Raw genomic sequence first — 21183 nt, 5'->3', positions numbered from 1 at the left:
TTGTTCTAATCTTGGTTGTGTGTGGAGGTACGGTACATCCACCTATGCCTCCATCTTGCGGGAAGTCTCAGGTTGGTTTTCTCTTATGTTGGAAATATAGGCTTCACCAACTCTGCCCACATCTTTTCATATTCTAGTCTCATAAGAAAGAGCACTTGTTTTTTTGTAAAGAGTTGTAGCAAAATTGTGTGTTACTTGCTCTTGGTTTGATCTTGAACAATTATTGTGGTCAGAAAAAGGAAATGCTCTGATTGGTTGGACCAGTGTCAGATGACCATTTCATCCTAGGACCAGGGAGTGGAGTTCAAGGTAGTTTGAAGTGTGTTAGTTCATAGTGGGCGAATGTCTCTTATTTTCCCAAATGAAAATTATTTTGCTGTAGTGACCCAGCATCCAGTTCTTTCTTTGTCTTTCTGAGTCCGAAAATATTTGATCTTAAAACTTCCATCTTTAATGACTGAGAGTATTTTCTTCAGTGGCTCTCTCAAAGTATTGTGTGCTCCTGAGGCCTGTGTGCACTCATGCCCTGCATCAGAGTTTGCTGTCCTGTTTAAATGATCTGCAGTCGTCTTATAACCAGAGGCAGCTTCAATGGCTCTGGACCCTGGATACACAGCAGAAGTACCTGGGGAGCGCCGAAGAGAAGATTTCTGGCTTTTCCCTGGAGAGTTTGATGTAGTCCACCAGAAGTGAAACTCAGGCATTGATGATTCTGATGTAATGCTAGGATGAGAACCACAGATTAGACAATTCTGCAACAGATAAACTATATATTTTCTTAGGTGGTAAATTGTAGGTTCTCAAGTGTTTGAGAGTTAATTTCCTTTAGCCACCAAATTTTGACATTCTTTATTTCACTGTTATTTGACATTGAGTTAAAACTTGGTAAAAGGGGAGTGATGGAAATGATGGTGGGAAGGGCAGGAGAGAGGATATTGTCAGAAGTGTGGTGCTTTTCCTTAAAGATCTTTGTGAGGCCCCAATATAAATAGCCTACCTTGAAAACGTACTTGGATTTCCAAAGCATTTATTGACTGGGTATCTGAGCAGAGGGCACATGAGGACATTTTTCTTCAATGTTCAGCTGCCTGCCTGTCTAGCTGAGGGACTTCAAAAGGTAACAGTGCTTGTGTGTATATCCAGGTCCCCCATAATATGGACTTCGGCCCTGGCTGGTGTGGCTCAGAATAAACGCAGGCCTGCAAACCAAAAAGGTCAAAAAGGTGATTTGACTCCCAGTCAGGGCACATGCCTGGGTTGTGGGCCAGGTCCCCAGTAGGGGGCGTGTGAGAGGCAACCACACATTGTTCTCTCCCTGTCTTTCTCCCTTCCTCCCTCTCTGTCTATGATAAGTAAAATCTTTATAAAGAAGAAAAAATATGGACTTCAGTGTTTTTTGCTTTGTCCATAATTTTATTTTTATTTTAAAATTAGTTTATATACAATATTCTATTAGTTTTAGGTGTACAGCCCTGTGTTTAGGCATTTATACAACTTATGAAGTGATCACCTCAATAAATCTTAGTACTCATCTGACACCATATACAAGGGGGGACCAAAAAAACCTGGAATTTATAAAAAATTGTGTATTCTTATGTGCTTAAACTTCAGTCACCTTCAAAATACTGTCCATTTGATGCAATACAACTACTGAGAGTTTTCCACTGCTCAAAACAGTTTTTGAACTTGTCAATTTTCATGCCTTTTAGTGCTTCTGCTGTTTGTTTTTTGCTTCACCCCTTCCACATGGAGAAAATGTTTCCCCTTGAGGACCTTTTTCATCTGGGAAAACATAAAAAAGTGTCTTGAGGAGAGATGCAGTGAATAAGGAGGGTAGGTCACAGGGGTCATGCTATTTTTGGTCAAAAGCTGCTGAACACTCAGCATGGTGTGGGCAGGTGCACTAGTAAATCAAACATCATGAAATCTGCAAATGTATTGAAATTTCAAGTCTTTTAAAAAAATTCACTGATGCTGAATGCAGCCTCTTACAATAATGCCAGCTGGTACACTGATACAGATGGGTTCCTAGAACACTCACCTAATCAGGGAAGCCTGTACTACAAGGGGCCCATTCTCCAGAAGTTAATTTTGAGTTGTTTTGGGTTCCCCCTCTTACAGTTATTACAATATTATTCACTATATTCCTTATGCTGTACTTTACATTCCCATGACTATTCTGTAACTACCATTTTACTTCTAAATCCCTTCAACTTTTTCATCCATCCCCCCAAACTCCTCCCTTCTGGCAACTGTCAAATAGTTCTATCTATGAGTCTGTATCTTATACTTTAAAAAATCAAATTCTATACATTTTTTCTCTAACAGCTATCCACTTAAGTTTTATTTATGTATTAATTTTTGCCTGAGAGTAGAGTAGACTACTTTGAACCTGCCAATTTTCATTATCTGAGGACCAAGGTGGAGAGGAAAGGACTGGGATTTTTCTTCAATTCTACCATTCTTCAACCAATTTCTCTATTTTCAGCCCTGTTTCTCATTCTGCCCCTGGTCTTACTTCTGTCTTAGAGACTCTCTAGTTCTGTACTTATTTTCAGCATTTTGCACTGTATTCCCCTATGGCAGATCCTGGACTGTGAATTATTTCACTGTTTTATCCATCATTGTGCTTCTATCTACTTTACAATTCCAGAAATGCAAAGAACTGCCCTCTTCTCCCATTCTTTCTGGTCACAGAGTTATATTCTTTTCTACTGATAGATTCTTTTTGGGTAGGATTTTGGATGGAAAGGGAAGTGAATCCTGGTTTGCCACTGGTATCTGAAACTATTCTGCTTTTATTTTTATATTATGGGGTTGGCCAAAAAGTTCATTTGTTTTTTTCCATAAGATGGCTCTAGTAGTGCTTAGTTGTCTTTAACTGCATCCAAAACAATTTTGTTAAATTGTAGTGTGAAAGCTGTCATATCAGTGTGTATTAAAAAAAAACTTACTAAAATTATGAATTTTTGTATAGCCATTTTAATATTGAAGATGGAAGAAAATATGCAACATTTTCAGCATATTATGCTTTATTACTTCAGGAAAGGTAAAAATGCAACTGAAATGCAACAACAACAACAACAAAAATTTTACAGTGTATGGAGAAGGTGCTGTGACTGATCAAACATGTCAAAAGTAGTTTGCAAACTTTTGGGCTGGAGATTTCTCACTGGAAAATGCTCCACAGTCGAGTAGACCCATTGAAGTTGATAGCGATTAAATTGGGACATCAATTGAGAACTATCAGCATTCTACAACACAGGAAATAGCTGACATACTCAAAATATCCAAATCAGTAAAGTTATTGGTGAAAATGAGTCTTTTATTTTATGAATTTTTTGGCTGACCCAATATGTCAAAAGCCGTCTGATTGTTCATCTTCCCATTTAATGAATCATACCATAATAGTTTATTTCAGAAATAAATATACTCAAATTTATTATGTTTATATATAAGGATGTGGATGAGCAAAAGCATTATTCTCCAGGGGAAAAAAAATAAAGCATGTTGTTGCTTCTATTGCCAAAGTCTCCTATGAGGCCTCAGAAAATAATTTAAAAACCAAATGGTGAAAGATTTTATAATATAGTTTAAAAAATTTCATTAGAATGATAAATGAGTATAGAATTAAAAGAATGAAGCTTTTGGCAGATTTTAGGACATTCATCTAAGAATAAATTACTTTGAAAATTTGGTTACTTTAATATTTGTTACCAGTTTTTGCCCAAGGCAAATGCCAACTAGTTCCAAAGATGAATTATTACCCACAGCTCTTACAATTTTATCTTTCTCATTTAGTTAAATATGTTTCTCATATTTTTATCAAGAGGAATAAAACTAGATTGTTGTATATTTAGTCCATTTTAGCTTATTTTTCTGGTATTTTAAAAAAGGCAACTCTATGCCATATGCTATGCACCAGAATGGCTGTAAATAATCATAAAATTAAATGCCAGAATTTACCACTACATGTGGTTTCTCATTAAGATTTGATGTGGCTTCTCTAAACTGAAAATGGTCGAAAGGTTGATTTCTTGTATTATCAAGCTGTTTTCTGAGCTTTCTTGCTGGCCCACCTACCTGGATATATAATTAACTTTAACTCTCAAAGGCTTCTGGTAGATTTGGGCTATATCTTTAGGAAAAGGAGAGGTTATTCTCTGAAACACATATGTGCTATAGGAATAACAATTCCAAAGTATCTGCAGTGTCTGTTCCTTAATATGATGGTGACCATATGTTCTGGATATTCCCTAGCAATCCTATGTCATGTACCCTGATTCAGGGTTTGGAAAATACAGCCAATACCATATGTAACACTTACTAAGTAGAGAGAATAGATCAGGCTGCTATTGCTAATGAGCTAAATGTTTTTTTAAGACGAATCCCAAACCAACCCAGACTGTATCAGTCATTATTTAGATTCATACCTTTAATTTTCTTCTTTAAATATGGCTGCATTCTAGAGAGTTAGAAATTTCCATACAGAGAAGACTGTGGTCCTAGAACAACAAATCTATTTAGAGGAGAGATTATATAAATTGAAATTAATATGGGTTAGACTTATCTATTTGTAGATCTATTGCTTTGATAGCCACCTTCTTTAGATACTTATTTTCATTTTAGAGAATTAAGAATTTCCATATAAAGACAATGGTCCTGTGTTCATAAATCATTTAGAGAAGAGATTACATCAATTAAAATTAAATGTGTTTCATTCTGTCATAATGATGTAAATAAAGATCAGTTCCACTGAGGAGTGTATTAATTTTTATACCTTCCACTGGATTTGGTTTCAATTCTACCACCAAAAATAATAGGGAAAGTTATCTCAATAACAGATATATTTAAATATCATTTGTTGTTCAAGATACTGTGCTGGGGACAGGCACCCAAAAGTAAATGTCAGACTCTAGTAGTTTGAGAAGAGCACAGCTTGTGGTTAAGTGTTAGGACTCAGGCAAATGTGACCTTGTTACTTATTAGCCATGTGACTTGAGCAAGTTAAATAACTTCCCTTGAGCCTTAGTATTGTCATTTATAAACTGGAGAATGTAATACCCCATAGGTGGTTGTATAGAGTGAATGAGGTGATAATAATGAAGTGCTCAGCACAGATTATGGCATACAATAATTCAACGTGTATTGGCAAAAGCAGCCATTGTCATTATAATAATGTAATTTCTGTTAAATTGGTCAATGATATTTATCAACATCAGGCTGCACTACCATTCAGCAGAAGGGGTAGGGAGTGTTTACCTTGGTGTGCTCAGAATTACATCAGGATAGGAATGGAGTTGAGGTGTAGCAAGAGGAACACAAAATTACATCTCTGTCTCCTAATGATTGACATCACTACCTTCCAGAAACTCTATTCCTATACCTTTCTCTCAGTCTTTCTCCTACTGTTCCCATGTCCAAAAGTACCAACCCCCTTCAATAGTCTACTCAGCATCCTAGAGTTGTTAAGGAATTGATCTGATTGTTGGTGAAGCTAGTCTTACCCTGGCATCAAACATAAATTTAGGGGCCAGAGCCAAGAATATAGAAGAGAAGGACAGAAAAAGATTTTTTCCTGATTTTAAAATTGCTTTATATAAGCAGCTTTAGGATGTAATAAATTTTATCACACTCAATGAATTGGCTCTAGTGATACAGATAAACTTAATGAAGTGAGTGCTGTACTGGAACATATTGGCTGTGCTGAGTGTGGGCTGTCTGTGAAATGTTCCACCACAAGGCACAATAAAGGAGAGAACCTGCACAAGAAGGAAGGCTGAAGTGCCAGGAGATAATGGGGCATCCAATCTTTCTTAGAAAAAAATTATCTTTACTTTTGTGGAACCTAAGACCTAGAGTGCTGATTAGAAGAGAGGATGACCATATACTCATTCTTCTGGAGTATTTCTTCTGAGACACTCATATGGTCCTTGATGGGAACGCTCTACAGACCATTTAGTCTAGTTATTTTCAACAGTTTTGTCTTAAAATGATGGCAAGTTTTGTTGATCTGAAATCCTCCATAGAACCCATGTGTATGAAATAGAAAACAATTATTTGTGTGGGTGTGGACATGGAGACCTCGGGCCGTCCTGCTTGGTTTCCCACCTCCCCTGCCCCATTTGTGTGTGATCTTTGCTTCTGTGATGTGTTCATTGGGGATTCCCTAAGTTTTTTAACACCATAAACTGTGGTGAGCTCATTGAACCCTTTATATTTATACGTGAAGAAACTGAGACCTAGGAAAAGAAAATTATGTTTAAAATCATGAGCTATTTAATGTTAAAATAGGTTATAGAACCTGAGTCTCCTAACATTTAGGCCATTGCACTTCTCTTACAGGAAGCTACCTCACTCAGCTTATGTCTGTTTCCATCAGGAGCCTCAGCAGAGAGAAAACAGCCAAGTACAATTTTCCGTAAAGGATGCTGCTGCTATTACTTACTACTGTTTTTGCAAAATGGAAAAAGGAAAACAAATCAATACATCATAATGAGAATGTTAATATAATCTATATGTAATTGGGTCCTATGTGCTTCTCTCTTCATAATCACATTTTTTAATTGACCAAATTCTGATTATACCAAATTCTGTGTGTATATTCATACACACACACACACACACACACACACACACACACATAAAGGAGAAACTTCTTTAGATAGTCAAAATTTGATTATGATTATAATCAAAATTATAATCTCATATATACATATATATGATTGTACCATATATATGTATAAAAGAGAAACTTCTTCAGATAATCACCATTTTTAATTGTACATCTTCTTTTCAGAAGAATGTTGACTTTAACTACCTTATTATAAAGGAATCATTCACGATGTTCTTTCAGAAGGTGACATGTGGTCCCAGGAAGAGGATAACAGAGAAGACATGAAAACATTACTTTCTAGGCACTTATGCCAAATGTTATAATTGAAGAAATAAGACAGTATTTAATATTGAAGATTAGACAGTATTGTCTAATCTTTGCTTTTACTCCCAGCAATATAAACTAACTATTACCTTTATTGTGAAGTTAGTTAACTTCATTGTGAGATTCTGTTGACTGATTGACTTCTATATGTGTTCATCAACATACTAAGTTTGTATTGTTGCATAAAACATTACCAAAAATTTAGTGGATTACAATAATACAAATTTATTATCTCACAGTTTCTGTGGGATGAGTCTAGATGCAAATTAAATGGGTCTTCTGTTCAGGCTGTGACCAGGCTGAAATCAAAGTGCTGGCTGAGACTTGTAGTGCCCGTGTGAGCTCACTGGGTGTGTTGGCAGGGTTTTTTTCTGTGTGGTTTCATGACTGAGGGCCCTTTTCCTTGCTAGCTACTGGCTGGGGACAGCTCTCAGTTCTTAGAAGCCACCATGCTCTTACAACATGGCAAGTTTTATTTCTTCCTGGCCAGCAGAAGAAGGGCCCTCTGATATTCTTTTAAATGGTCCTCTGATTTGGTTAATTGCCATGATAATTGCCTTTTTGATTAACTCATAGTCGACTGATTACTCAATCATGGGCATGATATCCCATCATATTCACAGGTTTTGTTCTGATCATTACTTACTGGGAAAGAGGCGCTATTTGAGCTTCTACACCAGAGAGCTGGAGTCGTGGAGGCCGGCGTAGACCCCTGCTTACCACATTCAGATTCACTGATATTGCCAAAGTAAATGAACATCAGGTAAATTATCAATTAAAGCAAGTTTGTTCTCAACATCTTCTCATATCCTTAGGAGGATCTTGTTAACCCAAAGGAATAGATTGCCAAAAGGTGTTTTTGTTTTTTTTTTGGTTGTGGGGGGGGGGGCGCAGCAGAGGAATATTGCAGTGAGGATAGAGGGAAGAGAGGAAGGGCTCTTCTCAAACTATGGAAAATCTACTTAGAATATAAAGTTTATTCCTCAGCAGATTTCTCAAAAACAGGGAACTCAGTACTTTAGTAGCAACAGATGTGTTAGTGTTAAAACTGTTTTTCTACCAGTTATAATTGTTATTATCATTAGCGTTTTTTAAAATAAACAAATACAAAATGTCCTCCAGAGTCAAGTTGCAGGGTTTTACTCTATCTATTAACACAATTCACTTGTAGTTAACCAACTTACGAGGATAAAACCCCAAAGACAAAGAGTCAGTAACTTTGTGACTGAATAGTCTGAGTTTTTAAAAAAAGGAGGGTGACTATTTTGTCAAGAGTAAGTCATCAGCTGAATTATTCATTAAAGGATAATTCATTTGTTAAAAGATAAACTAAGGCATATTACAAATTTTAAGAGTTTATTTGAGCAGAAATCAATTTGAATTGGGCAGCATCCGATCCAGCAGATAGAAGGGTGCTCTGAGGAGATGTAGAAAATGGAAGACTTCAGGAGTTCCGGTAAAGATGGTAGAGAAGGTGGATACTGTGCTCCCATCTTTCCATAAGCACATCAAAATTACAACCAAATTTTGGAACAATCAACCTGGAGAACCATCTGAGAACCAGCTGAGAAGTCCCATGATAAAGGATATAAAGAAAAAGCTGTGCAGAGACTGGACTTTTTAATGCTGCTTAATTACCCTGGACATTTTTTTTTGTATAAAATCTTTGCACATGTTTTGTTAGTTATTCCTGAGTACTTTATACTTTCTGTACCTATTGTGAATGGGGTATTCTCATATATGATATTTCCTCAATTCATCATTGTGTGTACATATATAGTAGTGCTATTCATTTTTGTAAGTTCACCTTGAGAAGAAAACTTTCAATGCCAACTTGCAATATTTACTAGCAAATTTTTATTAGTAAGAAATAAATTTTACATTAGAAATGAGACTTTTATAGGCAGAAGGGAGCAGGAACAAGAAAGTTACATGAGACGAAAAAGTGACTGGATATTGCAAAGTTACTCTCCTTTAGGGAAAGGAAGGGGTGTCTGTCAGGCAGATGCCCTGACTAGTGCTGATTAGGAGATTTCTGATCAACTGGTTCAAGATCCCAGTTTTGAGAGAGCCAAAACTATAAGTTTTGGTTTGGTGACTTGGTGGCTTGGCATAAGAGACTTCATCTGGGGCCTGTTGTCTTGTTTTTAACAATTGTCAACACAGTATTGGCTTTGTCTCATACAAAGAAGTCATGTAATTTCTGGAAATTTTCTCTTTGATTTGGTTTCATGAAAAGTTACTTTCTACCTGTTCCAAATTTCCCTTAGAGTTTCAGGTTGAATCCTTTTTTTTTTTTTTGTAAACTCTTTCAGAGTGGATTTTAAGTCTCTATAGAACTGTATCTGTTCATTTCAGTAGAAAACGTTTGTGAATTTCTGCGAATTGGAGTTAAGTTCAGATTGGTTATAATTTATGAAATTGTGGTTTCAGATTGGAGTGCCAGGGTTTGGTTGGGCTGTTGTACAAATGCTCGTGGGTTCCAAATTGTGAAAACTGCTCTGGTGTTTTAATGAGACACAGGCTCCTGGACACCAGGATTTTGATTCTACCCATAATTCCGAAGTCCATTATGACTGTCACCACACATTTAGTTCTTCTACTGCATAGTAAATGTGGTCTCACATTCCAGTATTTTTAGTGTCCAGTCTTTCATATAGATGAAAAAAATGGAAAACCTGGGCTATAAAATAAAATTATGTCTCTATGTTAATGTTATTTTTTCTATGTTATTGTTATTGCTCTCCTTCCCTCTCTCTCTTTTTCTTCCTCTCTCTCCTCTTTGGGAAAACAACAACAACAACAAAAAACAACAGACAGAGAAAAATGAAATGAAAGGACTTGCTCAGCTGCAAGAATCCAGGGTCAGACAAAGCCACAGTTGGAATGTGTGGTCACCAAGTCCCTAGACTTTCACAGCAGCGAATCTTAATAACAGCAACCATGCTGCCTGCAGCTTCCTGGAGGGTTCAAAGGCCAGCTGCATCATTAGGGATTCAGAGTTTTCTAAACAAGACTTTTTGCCCCAGTGTCCTTAAAACCAAGGGAATTAATGACATCTTCCTAAAGATGTTTTCTCTCCCTTCATTTATTCTTTCCTTACTGATGGCAAACATTTTATAACTGTGCAGATAACTTAAGTGATGAGTGATTCTGATAAGAAATCTCACTCACCCTTATAATGATTTAGTCATGCTCAGTTGTTTGAATAATTATGCTCCATGATTAAGTTGTTTCAATGACATTTGTATTATTTTCTGAAGGCAAAATACCTATTTCCAATAGGTAAAATAGCTAGAGTGAAATAGTTTTAACTGTACTGATATGTGGTACTAATGAACTAGTTTTTAAACTAGCCAACACACGGTCACACAAGACATAACCTTAGGGTTATGTGTTAAGTGACTCTGACATCAGGGGGACATATGTTTCCCAGTTTGTCTTGGGCATCAGAAAGGCAATGAGGGTATTTTCTGCAGCTGCTCTTATATATTAACTAATTCTATGTTTCCCTGCCCTTTGGATAGTGATCCTGTTTCAGAGAAAGTGGTATGAAAGGATTCTCACTGTGGACCTTGTATGAATTTGGGAAAAAGCACATGGCTCATCTTTCATTGCCATTTAAGAATTTGCAGCCAAATCAGTGTAATGATGATATCTCGAAAAAGCTTTACCACCGAAAAAATGATTTCTTCCTCGAAGAGCAAATTAGGCTCTTACATTTAGACAGGCCTGTTTTCTACCGTATTCAAACCTTCTGAAGAGCTTTATGATGTCAATGTCATTGGAAAATTTAACTGAGCTAAATGATTAATACTAGAGCTAAATTTTAAATTCACATAAAATGATTCTTTTTATAGAGCTCATTTAGTAATTTCAGGTATGTAGCATTACCAGAGAGTCACGAGATCATAGCTGAGAATGCATAAATCAACAGGACCCTCATGCCTAGGACAGTCTGTTTTCCCTTATTTCACAGGTGGCAAACACAAGGCCCGCAGGCCAAATCCGTCCCTCCATCTTGTTTTATCTGGCCCTGCACCTTGTTTCTACCCGGCGGCCGTGTTGAGCTCTCACTTAACTGTTAAGGAGTAGTTACATTTATACAGTCCTAAAATTACATTCGGCCCTTTGAAGGCAACCGTGAGGCTGATGTGGCCCCCACTGAAAATGAGTTTGAAACCCCTACCTTATTTGATTGCTTTCTTCTAGGAAAAAAAAAATCCAAAACAGGAAACCAAACCCTATATTCCCTAAAGTGTTATATCCTGCTAAAACATTCCTTTTTAAAGCTAAAATTTTCAGTTCCTGCTACTTTTTAAACCCCATGATCCATAGTAATATAAATTATTTATTTCAAATGATGAACACTCTCTATTTCAATGACCCTCAAAAAATAATTCTGTATAGAACTTAGATTAAGTGTAGAAACAGACAACAAGGTTTAAACCTAGGACACAGGCCCACTCTCAGAATTCTCATAAGTGATCCCACAACTTTGGGTCAGTTGTATGAATCATGTGACAGTGTCATGGGCCTCTTCTGCCTCAGAGCCACCAGTCACTCTTCCTAAGTCTTTCTACTCAAGAGGATGACCTCACACCAGAATGTTCTTCAGCAAAAGGTATATGCTTTATTGCTGGAGCCTCCAAGCAAAGAATCCTAAAGCAAGAAAATTTACTTTCTGAACTACAACAAAGTTATTCTGAATCAGAGCAGTGGAATTGTCACAGCTACCCCAAACAAAAATTTGTGTCCCTTTTCTCTTTTGTGTTGTAAGTATGTGCATCTAAAAGACCTTTATGCTTATACTAAAAGGATGCTCTTGATTTAGTGTCAGTAGGACCTGTATTTTCAGTGTCTTCCACACACTTAGATTCAGTTTGTCAGCATTTACCTAGAACCTGCCTGGCTTCATGATGAGGGCTTTGTGAACAGTCCTCACTTATAGGAACTCACATGCATTATAGCAACAGCTGTTCTGGCAGTGAGACATAGTTCAATATCGTGAATGTCATGCAACAGAGACAGGTACAAAGAATACAAAATGCTTGAGAAGTTGAATGAGCAAGAGAGGTTCACATGCAGAAAAGAAAATCCAAATTTGTTTTCTTCTCGCAGTAATAATTTTTGGAGGTAGGCAGTCCCCAGCTGCCTGGCAACTCTATAATCACCAGGAACTCCAGTTTCCTCTACCTCGCCATTCCACCATCATCAACACTTGATTCCCACTTCCTGGTCTAACATGGTTGCTCAAGCATCAGTCACTAAGTCTATATCCTAGTAAGTAGGAAGAGGGAAGGAGTAAAGATCTTCATGTCCTGCTCTCTGTGAGGACACCTCCTTGAAGTAACACACAGTACTTCTGCTTTCATCCCATTCATGAAACTGTGATCATGTGGCTGACCACATCTAGCTGCAAGCAAAGGGTGATACAGTCTTTATTCTGGAAAGCCATGCACTGGCTGCAACTAGCAAGTTCACTAACTGGTAGAAAGAGAGGATAGTTATTGGAGGAAAATGGGTATTTTCTGCCTCAGAAAGTTGATTAAATCTGGGTTCTGATTATGACATGTATCAAGCATGAAATAGTCATCTCTAAAACATTTCACATACACATTCATTTATAAATATGCATCATAATAGCCCAATATCATACTTAAAACAAAGAAACACTGTGTCCTTAAACAGGAAAGCAGACAGCACAGGATGGGCAGTACAGCATAGGAGGAGTAATAGTAATAAGAGCTGATACTTAGTGAGTACTTGCCATGTGGCAGGTATGCTTCTAAGCATTTGGCACATACGAACTTAATCTTCATAAAATACTGTGGGCTAGGTTTCTATTACTATCTCTTGTTTTATAGACAATGATCTGAGGCTCAGAAATGTTAAGTAACTTGCTCAAAGTCCCACAGCTACTATGTAGGGAAGGACAGACAAACCTGTGCAGCCTAGCTCCTTAACCGCTGTGCTTGTTGGTAAACAGGAATTGGGAGGAATTGGGTGTGGGATGGATTCCAGCTCCATAGCTAAGTGGCGATGAGACTCTTGGGAGAGTTATTTCATCCTTCTTTGTCTCAGTTCCTCACGGTTTCTGTGGTTTGGCACAAAACAATTTCTTAATAGTTAAAAGGTTGAAAAAGACTGAGTCATTAATTGTAAACACTAGCCTGTATTTGGCCTTTAACCATATAAACCAAAAGACATACCTAAAGCTATTTCTGATATGGCTTTAATTTCTCTCTCAAAAGAGTAAAATTTCTACTTCAATTTGTTTACCCCAATTCCCCGAGGTCTGCCTCTCTGCTAGTTCTTGAGTTTGAGCTGCTTTTCATAGCCATCTGCTACAGTGTTGTGTAACAACAATATCCTCTTAAAAATGTTTACAAATGCTTCTTACATTAGTGCTGTATATTTTTTCATTAAGCTATGACATCGCCATTGAGAAATTATTTTAGTCATTGCAAACTGAATTACAACAAGGAGCAAGCGTAAAGAGATAGTACTTAAAAGGCTGCATGTACATTAATTGCCTTGGCTAATGAAAGAAACATGACTTAGCCAATGCATACAACATGAATCCTAAGATGCACGGACAATTGACTATGGTAATAAAACAAGTATTAGTGTGTTACATCTGAAATCCTCATTATGCTTCATGCAGCAAAACCCACTGTGTACCTGCTGTTCAGTGTGTACTTCCTCCTCTTGACACCACAATCTAATTATAGCACAGGGCACAGGGCGAGAGCATGTGACCTACGTCTCCACAGTTTGGGGACCTTCAAAAGCCCTGCAAAGTTATGTCTGAGGACTCTTTTTTCTTTTTAAAGCTGATGAAAGTAGGTGTTGGTCAAAATGATTTTGGAATATTCAATGTTCCATAGGCAATTTTAATTAAAATATGAATTATTTAAAAATGCACACACTATATTTCACTTACATTGGGATCTTGCTTTATCTCCCTTGGCTCTATAAACTAGTAAATTATTAACTCAAGGATAATTTATGTCACGGTGCTCAAGATGCTGTCCATTGATTTCTTTCAGTGTCTTCATTTCATGAACCTTAGAGTTAAGATGATAATAAAGGCATGGCATTTAAGAAATAGAAAGACAAGTGAATGCCTTATTTTTACTATTCATCTAGCATCACACAGCAATGAGGTTATTAGTAGCTTATAAGCAGACTGTATTAACCTTCAACCTTCTGTTCGTAGACTAGAAAATATCACCTTATTAGGACCTTCAGTAAAACTTGATACAACTATAAATGTCCCCACACACACCTTTTTTAAACTTTGAGGGCGATGCTAATACTTCAAGGGATATATAATTATATATAACAGTTGGCTTAAAGTCATTGTTTTTCAAGATGAAAATCTCACCCTTCAAAGAATTTGGCCTGTGGTGAAGGAGATAGACAAGAAAGAAACCAGTTTTAGTAAGATAAGTGTAAGAATGGGTGGTATGAGCAATATGGACAGGGGTCATCCAACCTAATCTAGGGGACCCTAAAAGGCTGGAGGAGATCATATCTAAACTGAAACAGGAGGGATAAAGGAGTAGGAGGCACATTCCAATTTATTTTTTGTTTCTGTCACTGAGACTGTGGATCATGGGGATAGGATAGGAGAGGGGTGGGAAATGTGAATAAGAGATCAGAAGGCTGAAGAACTTCAAGGACTTATTTTCAGGTTTCAAGGAGCTTACAGTATAATTGGGGAGAAAAATTATTGCAGAGAATTTTGGTAATAAGTGAGGACCAGAGAAGCAACTTCCTACACAGCGTTTGACTAATTAACAATTGAGTAGGGCAGACTTACCATGCTAGGATTTCTCTGGAGAAAGTATCTAGACCCTTCCTTCAACAAAATTCTATGGCCAGTGTCCCAGGTTCGATTCCCAGCCAGGGTACATTCCTGGGTTGCAGGCAATAACCCCCAGCAACCGCACATTGATCTCTCTCTCTCTCTCTCTCTCCCCTCCCCTCCCTCCCTTCCCTCTCTAAAAATAAATAAATAAAATCTTTAAAAAAAATTCTATGGCCTATGCTTTCATTCTGTAACAGGAAGAGAAGTCTCCATGGAAATGTAAGGATTTAGCTGGGTTTTGACAAATGGGTAAATTTTCATAACATTTCATTTTGATATAATTTTAAACTATGATCTCCTGATACTTTATCCAGATTGACCAGTGAATGTTTACATCTTGCCCTAGTTGCTCCTGTTCTTTCTCTCTCTCACACACACAGATAATTTCTTTCTGAAACACTTAAGGCTAAGTTGGAGATATTTTGCTCCTTTATCCCTAAACACTTTAGTCTATATTCATCCCCCCAAAAGACTGTGCTTTTACATAATCACAGTAAAATAATCAAACTTATGAAATTTAATAATACTGTTATGTAATCAACAGTTCATTGTCAGATTTTGTCAGTTGTCTCAGTCATGTTCTGTATAAGCTTTTCTCTCTCACTACAAGATCCCATGCAGATTCATTCATTGCCTGTAATTCATGGGTCTCTGTAATTGTTCTCTTATTTTAATAGTTCCCTAACCTTTCTTCATCTTTCTTGATCTTGAGATTTTTGAAAGGTACAAGTTATTTTATTTTGTTGAATGTTCTTCAGTTTTGGTTTATCTAGTGTTACTTTATGATTACTTCCACATTATGCATTTTTGGAAAGAAAGAAGTTAGGTTGTAACTTGGTACATCTCAGGAAGAGGCACAAAATGTAGGCTTGCCCCAATAGTGGTAATGTTAACATGGATGAGAGGGTGTCCACTAGATTTTTTCACTGCCAAGTTATTAATTTTCCCCTGTGTAATTCATAAAAATTTTGTGTGGAGATACTTTGAGGTTATGTAAATATCACATTCCTTATCAAACTTCCATCTATTAGTTGGAGCATCCGTTGATGATTTTCTATTCCATAATTGCTTCTGCCTTTATATTGCTATATCTGTATAACATTTTTGGTTTCCCCACCTATGTATTTTATGTACATAATTATGGGCCATTTCTTTTTTAAAATAAGTTATGATAAACTAGTATCATTATTTATTTTGATATTCAAATTATCTCTGACTTACCTGTGGAAATTCCTTCAAAATGGTTTTCTTTCTTTTCTTTTCTTTTCTTTTCTTTTCTTTTCTTTTCTTTTCTTTTCTTTTCTTTTCTTTCTTTTCCCTCCCTCCCTCCCTTCCTTCCTTTGTCTCTATCATTCTTTGACCACTTTCTGGAGTACTCTACTACTCCAGGATCATTTTGTACTTTCCCTGCCCCAGTCTTAGAATCTGCCATATGTCCAAGAAGCACCAGCTTATAATACCAAAGTCTGAGTGTACTAATTGCTATTGGGGTGTATTGTTTCTAATACCTTTAGTGGACATAGCTAGGATATATTTATATTATATTATGTTAGTCTCTCTACATTTAAAAAAACTGTGAGTTCATAGTAACAATAGTACATTCTAGTCTTTTTGCTTCTATATTTGTAACTTCAATAGTGAAAAACCTAGCTCAGAATGAATACATTTTTTAAAAGGCAGAGAGAAATAAGACAGTTTTTCTGACCTTGAAGAATCTGTGAGACATCAAGGTAAAGAAAAGTCCAGATCTGAGTTATTTCTACCAAAGGAAAAATTGTCTTTAACGTATTGCAATTTATAGAGTGTTATAAATGCTAAGAAGGTCAACGTGGTTGGATCTGCATGGGATTGCGGGTTATATATTCACACATATGCCTCCCAGTTTCTTCATGAAGAAACCATCATCTCTGTTTTAATTGCAGAGGGTGGTGAGCTCCTTCTGTGCAAAACACTTACATAGGTTTTAATAACTCCTTGCCTTCAACGTTGAGATATTTAAGACTAACCTCATACTGAACTATTTTGGTATAAGGTTTCTGTACCAGAGGCCATGGACTTGGCAATGAATTTTGTAAAACAAAATTCTCCTTAAAAACAAAACAAAACAAAACTATTTTTTAATAAATTTTGATAAGGAGTTCGTTTGTCAGGTTCAATGGTAAACTCTATTCCAAACATAATTGCTGAGCCTTTGTTCAAGAATTAAGAAATTTTTTTTCATGACTTGTCTCCTTTTATAATCTTTCTAATTATGGACAGACATTACAATGCTGGTTATTGTTGAACAAGATTATTATCGTTATCATTATTTGTTTGTGACTGGTGGGAGATGACTTGAGACTGCAAAACCAGGCACCACAGTATTGTGTGACTGTAATTTATTTTTCAGCGTGTGGTGAAAGGGAAGCCATTTAAATCTTCTGGCTAAGGAGTGGGGGCAGAGGGGGACAGAATGTTTCCGAATTAGACTCATGGCTATTTGCTTCTTATTACTGGAGAAGGAAAGGAACAGCGAGGACTAGGTGAACAAATTCTCTCAGCCCAGGGACACGATTCAGTGTCAACTGGAAAGAGAATTTACCCTCTTTCAAGTGAATGGTAACTGCAGAATATAATGCTTTCACTGAAACCTTGGCCCAAAGATACAGGCTGTTTCTCATGGAGTTACAGAATTCGGAGGAACTTACCCTGGTCACAGGAGGGCCCTCAGGTATGAGGTAGGCCTGAAAAATATATGAGGTACAGAAGTGAAACATTCACATCAAGAATAACCCTGTTTTTGCCTTTTAATAGGAAGAGCAGGGCCCAGGTTAGCGGACAGATGGCTCCTGAAACAAATATTTTCATTATTCAGTGAAGCATCTTTCTGAGCTAATTTTTTCTTTACCAGAATTAGTTTCTTGGGCTGGAGCCAGGCTAATCAATAAGTAAAGTGGGCACTGATTTATGTTCTCTGTTCCCCTTCTCTTCTGATTTCACTCACAGACTCCTCAAAGCCTGACATTCCATTAACATCGGCGTCCTCCTTGTGTTCCATAATAATTGTGTAACACAAAAACAAAATAATGTACATGCAGCACTTTACCTGGTATGTGTCAGTTAGAAAATAGGCAATGTTTAGCAGTAATGATTTTTTTGGAAGTTATAAAGTTTATTTATCAAAATGGATGTTAGAAATGTCACATCATTTTCTTCAGATACAATTAAATTTAGCCTCAAGTCTCCATGCTGGTTGGTAGAAAATCTGCTATCAGTCATTATTAGACCATCCCCATCTCAGTCCTTGGGGCTTAGCGGAGAAAAAACTAATTGTCCAAGCAAATATGGCTACCTGATGTTAGGGGGCACTGGGCACCTCTGCCTCCTTGGTCCTGGAGATGCTGGAGCACAGACTGAGGTTGAAGGCCCAGCCTCCTGTGGGGCAGTGATTAGCCCTCTCCACTGAGGTCCTGCCCCCTCTCCACTGTGTGAGGGGTAAGCCCAGGCCCAGGTCTATGAGGGCACCTTAGAATCTGTCCTAGTCTTGGGGTTCCTCTCGCTCCTGCTGCTACCTTGTCTCTTCCTCATCACATATCATGTTTGCAAAGGCTCTCTCCCTTCACCCTTTGGTAGGGCTGCTGGATTTTGGGAAAACACACACACACACACACACACACACACACACACACCAAGTTACCCAGTTAAATGTGAATTTCAGATAAACAATGAATAACTTGCCCAGGCTGGTGTGGCTCAGTGGATTGAGCACAGGCCTACAAATCAAAAAGGGTTGCCAGTTTGGTTCCCAGCCAGGGCACATGCCTGGGTTGCGGGCCAGGTCCCCAGTAGGGGGCGAATGAGAGATAACCACACATTGATATTTCACCCTCTTTCTCCCTCCCTTCCTCTCTCTCTAAAAATAAATAATAAAATCTTTTAAAAATTATGAATAAATTTTGGTATAAGTATGTCTCCTACAATGCTTGGACCATGCTTAAACTAAAAATAAACTGTTACATCTCTTGTGATACTTAACTGGGATCCCTATATTTTATCTTGTAACTCTTTAACCTAAGTCACTGCTTTTAAAAACTCAGGAATAGTAAGGCTGGGTCTCTCAGTACAAATCTCCAGTAGGGCAGAGAGAAGACTTAGGAAGTCTATGTAGACCTAGAAAGATACAGGGAAAACCCCACCGGGGGCAAACACAAAATAATATCTGTAAATAATCCTGTTACTCTCATTTATTTTGAATATTATCCGCATCATCCCCCCTCCTGATTTGTTACTTACGAGTCAGTCCTTCTGGGGAAGGCAATATTATGGATCCTTTCCTAAATACAGTTTTAGTTAATATAAAGGAGGAGAAATGTGGAGGCACAAGAAGTCTGCAAGCTGAGGCAGGGGAGCAGGGAGCCAGGGCAGAGGTGCACAGAGGTGAGGGCCAGAAAGGCAAATTCATACCTCACAGTTTTGCTTCCTGGCCTGATGTGGGCACCATGGGCAGCCTAGGATAGCAGACCTGGTACCGACCTGATTCTATTCACGGCTCAGCATCGTCAGCACTACCACCACCACCACGCTGTGTTGCCTGGGACAGGTCATCTGACTTATCCCTATGGCTCAGACTTCTCTTGTGAGATTTAACCAGATGTACTCCTGAATGTTTCGTAGGTCCTCAGAGTCAACACGGGCCAGTGTGAACTCATTCCTCCTCCTCTCCAGACCTGCTCTTTCTGTGTTCTCCATGTCAGTGCAGTGACACCGGCATCCTCCCAGGCCTCTACTTGGGATACCTAGAAGTGGTTCTCAGCCCTGATGACTGCCCGTGTGGTTCAGGTTCACCCGATTGGGTAGGTATGTGTCCCTTGCCCCTTTCATTGCTGCAAGGATGAGGACCTTCTCAGACAGGACAGGGAGGATTCCTACTTTTTCCAGGAGGACAAAGTCACTCTGGGGTATCCAGAGAGAAGTGACTCTTCTGCACATTTGGAGGGAGAATCTTTTATAATGATTTCAGAATATAGTCTGCTCTACCTTCCTTTTCTTTTTTTTTCCTCAAACATTAATGCTTGAGGTTTTTTTTTTTTGAGGTATAATTGATATGTAACGTTATATCAGTTTCAGTTGTACAATATAATGATTAGATAGTTATGTATTGTGAAATGATCACCACAGTTAAATCTAGTTAATATCCAACTTCTCCCTCTTTTTTTTTTTTTGAAGTGACTTGAAATGAATTTCTGTCCTTGTCTATCAAAACAGCTTAACAAACAGAAAATCATTTTACTTTTTCTCAGTGGACATTTCAGCAGGAGACTTTGACTAAAACTGGGGTGGCAGGGTATTGTACTAGGGACTGCAGTACTTACACCCTAGGAAACTTCTTGTGGCAATTTCCTCAATAATACCCCAATGAACAGAAAGTTATTTTAAATAAATCCGTTGAGATTAGTTTAACAGAACAAGGTCAGAAGGCATTTGAAAATAATTAACCAATCTTCTCTACTCTTGAAATAGCTTCTCTTTCCCAGGAACACAGAGCAAAAAGGCCAAATAATAGGGGAATGGATGAGAAACCACAAGACTACTTCATGGTTCCTGCTTTGCAAGACAGAAAAAAGTCATTCATCATCACATGCCCTTTGCTGGCTGTGTCACAGGAAGGCATATGGCAAAAGGATAGGAGGAAAAGCAGGGTCATTAGCCATGTTTGAAAAATTGTTAAATTTGGGGGGGGGGAGGGGGAGAAATATCTCATCTTCATAATCCCAGTGAAATTACTTCATGATGGTTTTGGATCATTCCAGCCCAGTTGACAGAAGGGTTCAAATGGACTGTAATGGGGGGAGGTCAATGTGTTACAAGATCCTTCTGGGGACACGTGCACTCACCTATGCATGCACACTGCACTTTATATTTTTATGTACTTATGTTTATAAGATGATATGTATTTAAAATAAAATATGCACAATCGGCACTCAAGATATAAATTTTTCACACTCCCTAAACAAAAATTAGATTGAGACTTAAGTTTGGATCCTAGCCAACTGTGCCATGCACCTGAGAAACGTGATAGGATTTGAATGTAGAAGTTGGGTGTTTTTCTGTCTTTTGAGTTCCACAAAAATCCAGTCTGTGTGCATATGTGTGTGTGTGCGCATGCTTATTATTCTTTTCTTTGATGGTCTGCAATCATCCCACTGTATTGTGCCGCTCAGATCTCTTTAGCTAGAGAAATAGTCTGCAGTCAATAAATGCTGCTCCAACACTGAACTGTAGCCAGAGGTGATCGGTGAGTTTAATGAAGCTGTACCTTAAGAAACTGTTTATTGAGTGTCTGCTAAGTGCAAAGTACCTTCCTGATAATCTGCTAGTTCAGAACTTT

Source organism: Phyllostomus discolor, chromosome 5, assembly GCF_004126475.2.
Source record: "Phyllostomus discolor isolate MPI-MPIP mPhyDis1 chromosome 5, mPhyDis1.pri.v3, whole genome shotgun sequence".
Classification (NCBI taxonomy): domain Eukaryota; kingdom Metazoa; phylum Chordata; class Mammalia; order Chiroptera; family Phyllostomidae; genus Phyllostomus; species Phyllostomus discolor.
The sequence above is the reverse complement of the archived record's forward strand: the minus strand, read 5'-3'. Positions refer to the sequence as shown.